This window comes from Diabrotica undecimpunctata, chromosome 4 (assembly GCF_040954645.1).
Source record: "Diabrotica undecimpunctata isolate CICGRU chromosome 4, icDiaUnde3, whole genome shotgun sequence".
Lineage (NCBI taxonomy): Eukaryota > Metazoa > Arthropoda > Insecta > Coleoptera > Chrysomelidae > Diabrotica > Diabrotica undecimpunctata.
In genome coordinates this window covers 94251201-94254892 of record NC_092806.1, presented here as the reverse complement: position 1 = coordinate 94254892, position 3692 = coordinate 94251201, and the positions used below count along the sequence as shown (strand labels likewise).

General features: G+C 30.3%; 1 long non-coding RNA gene across 3 annotated transcripts; it reads right to left on the bottom strand.

Annotated features, from left to right (window-relative positions):
• Window positions 1–420: 420 nt before the first annotated feature.
• Window positions 421–2795, bottom strand: LOC140438314 (uncharacterized). 3 transcript variants are annotated; one of them, XR_011950497.1, is made up of 4 exons: window positions 2283–2795; window positions 2048–2229; window positions 1725–1942; window positions 421–1535 (listed from the first exon to the last, which is right to left on the bottom strand). It is a non-coding gene; the product is annotated as an uncharacterized lncRNA (long non-coding RNA). The 3 variants fall into 3 exon arrangements; XR_011950498.1 differs by having other exon boundaries at window positions 421–1942; window positions 2283–2472; window positions 2569–2795; XR_011950496.1 differs by having other exon boundaries at window positions 421–1942.
• Between the last annotated feature and the right edge of the window lie 897 nt (window positions 2796–3692).

Genomic DNA, 3692 nt, shown 5'->3' with positions numbered 1-3692 from the left:
TGGAAAAATATTTTAAGAGACAGAGAGCGTATTGAGAACATACCGATAGTATGAATAGACCCCTAACTGTCTTTTGTTTTTACCAAAAATATTGTACCTCATAGTTTAAGTAGACATATTATTTATGTAAATTCAATGACTGTATATAATATATTTTAGTTTAGTGTATGCGAGATCAGGTTAAGGATAAAATTTGACAATTTAGTTTTAAATAAAATAATTGCTTAAAATTGTAGTGCTTTTATTTTAAGTATTCCACCGTTAATTTGTTAATCACTTTACTGTAAATAAATAAATATAGTATATTAAATCGTAATTGTAAGACTTTTATTTGAAGATTTCAAAGGAGTCACTTGGCCTTGTAGATATTTCTACAGTATGTCCTGTAAGACTGGTATATATCCTACGTCTGTAATTAGCCCAAGGGTTCTAGGCTTCTAAGCAAACCTACTATTCGTTTAGGCGAGTTATCTGTTACCTGTTCAGACTCTAAGAAACCTGTCTAGGTACTTATGGCGTTGGCGAATAATTGCACTGCAATTGCAAATAATATGTTTGTCTATTTTCTTTGAATTTTCGCAGAATTTACATGTTGCTTTGACCACTTGGTTTATTATACAGAAATGATATCTGAGTGAAAACACCCGCTATTACTCTGGGTCTGGTATTTAGAAGCTCCAAGAATATTTTTGCGGAGCTAGGAGAAGTTTATTGTTACGTTCTTACTTGCCTTCGGCGTTAAATACTGTCCGAGTAGCCTACAAAAGTTTCTTTTCCTATTTTTGGATAGCCCCTAGTATTGAGGATTTAGATCTGGTCTAATAAAAAGAGAATTTGCCCTTTCTTGACCAAGACTATCAGCAATCTCATTACCAACAATTCTTTTATGCCCCTGTACTCACAGCAACGTTACTTTGCTGCGATTTGCTAGTAGTTTAAGAGAACATTTCCAATTCCAATCTGTTATCGACTTATAAGTAGACTTCAGTACCTTGAGTGTACCTTAATTTTAGAGAAATCGAATGCTAGAATGCGAATTTCGAAGGATATTGACAGTTTGATGTTGTATTAAGACCAGTAACCCGTAGTTCTACTTTCTATTGAGTTTTTGAACCCAAGTCACAGGGTTTTAGATCTCCAGTTCTTGTTAGCCCAAAGACTCTTTCAAGAGATTCTTTAGATATATGTGCAGAAAAGGAAGGTCCAGCAATTACTTCTTAGTCTGCAATGGTGCACGGACACATTGCACCCTTGATTGATACACAATCGAGTCTTTGAACTTTATGCAACTCCATTTGACTTACGCTCCACTTGACTTTTGGACTTGATACCGTTGATTGATTTTTATTTTTTAGAGGCATCTTGTTACAGGTCCAAAGAATTCAGAATAAATTATTGAAATAAAGTTTTATTATTTTAATTTTGGCTAAATAATTGTTAACAACTCCACAAGATTTCATGAAAAATTAATGCATTCCCAAGTCTTATTTGGTCTCTGAGATGATCTATTCGTTGTTTCCTTGATTTTGTACAGCCTAAAACAAAAATAAGTATGAATTTAAATGAATAATAAACTTTGAATTAAAAATAAACAAACCAAAAAGCCTATTTCTTATTTTAAAGGTTAATGTCAAAAATAGCTTGATAGAATTCTTCTTCTTGTGTTTTTAAACAGATCTCAATCCTATTAGTAGTACAACAACTTATTTTAAATAAATTCTTACTGGACAATGGCCGGCGCCAGATAAAAAACTTATCTTTAATTTTTTTCTTTTCCTTTCTTTGGTGGTCTTTTGTATGAAAAAGTATTGGTTCGTGTAGAACTTACAACGCAATTTTGCGGCTTTTCTAGGGTTTTCTTGATAGTTTTCCGAAAATTTAATAGTTGTAGCAGTGAGAAGCTGAGCAATTATCACCTATCGTGTGGATTTGTTTTCTAAAACTAAAAGAAACTCGATTTTATAAACTAATTTCGTATTAGAAACACTTTAAGGCCACATTTGAACAAAGGTAGGTTTTCTTTTGGAAAAAATAAATAACTACTTACGTTTTAAACTTAATAACGTTTTTTTAGGCCTTTTATTTTTACTCTGTGATTTAATCTCAAACCATTTTGATCATCTTTTCAACTTATATTTATAATCTCATGACTCCTTAAGGGATTGGCTATCAGTTTTCCATATTAGTTAGGATCGGATGTTATCCAATTGTCCATCAGAGAGAAAGAACCTAAAACGTCGGATTATTAAAGGAAATAATAATAATAAATATTAAGTACTCACCTGGGATCGAGTCTCCAGAAATCAAGAAGATAGACTTTCTAACAGCTAAGTGGCAATTTATTCTTAATCTTGGTAGAATCGAACATTACACTAAATTTCTCAATTTTTTTAGTAGGACACTGTAATTAGAACCCCACTGTAGTGGTTATAATAAGAACTTGTTAATTAACCTTTTCACTTTATTGTTCAACTGTTGATTTTAAATTGATTTAAAAAAAGAAATCTTTAATAAAAACAAAAGTAGCAATCGAAGAATATATTGATTTATTGATAATCATTCCTTTACCCACTTCCCTGAGGGCTCTCCGAAAGAGCGTTTTCAAATACATATCAATTTGGCGCCCCAACTGTTGAAAAATAAAATTCTTCTACTGTTACTTTTGTGATTAATTCTTTTTTTCCAAAAACTGCACAATTTTTTGAATATTTTATGTAAATTTCTAATGTTTATAATTTATTAACTATTAACCTTACAATTTTGAAGCCTGTCAATCACACTATCAATTTGAAAACGTCAATCCGTGGAACTACACTTTCCACAGTATTCATATTTTAGTGACATTTGTTTCGTGAATTTGGTGTTCACCTTTATAATTCTACACCCGGGATACGCACCGACGTTGCCATTATTTATTGTTAATTAAATTTCTTTAAATTTGAGGATTTTACTTTTAATTTCTAATTATATTTGTTAAAGTTAATTTGTTATGGGAATTTTAGTGTTTCGAATTTTGGTATAATTCGAAGGATAAGATAATAGGTTTTGGTTGTACTTGTACTCTATTTCTATTGGTATTTAGCAATTTTGACCTGTGACAGGTGTTTTCTTATTAAATTAAAATAAATTTAAATTGAATTTAATTAAATAAAATTTGAAATTACAAAAAAAAAATTATTTAATTAAGAATTGAATTAAATTTAAATTTATCATAGGAAAGATTTTAAATTAAAACTAAAATAAGTTTAAATTTTTTTTAAAATTAATAAAATTTAAATTTAAATTTAAAATTTTAAAATTTAATTAAAAAAAAAAAGTTCGCTTTTGTTGGAGTTTAATGATAACAATATTTTGGTCTTTGTTTTCTTTTCTTTTCCTCGTTTTCTTCCTCCAAGTTGGGGTGGGGTTGCGCTTCGCTTTTGTCAGATTATCTCCAAGTAAACTATGGACGTCAATAGATTATTGGGGGACGAATTGACGTATGAACTCTCTATAAGGAACTTGCCTATTGGGAATAGGGTTGTTGAGAAAAGAGAGAGTTTAAGAAATATTTTTCGAGAAGAAAAAGCAGGTCGAAGAGCAGCACCACTAATCGCTAATTTGGATCCGCAATATGAAATCTTAACTTGTAGAAGCAAACTGGAGGATTTGGAAGTAAATATTGAGGAATTTAATTCAGCAAATAAAATAAA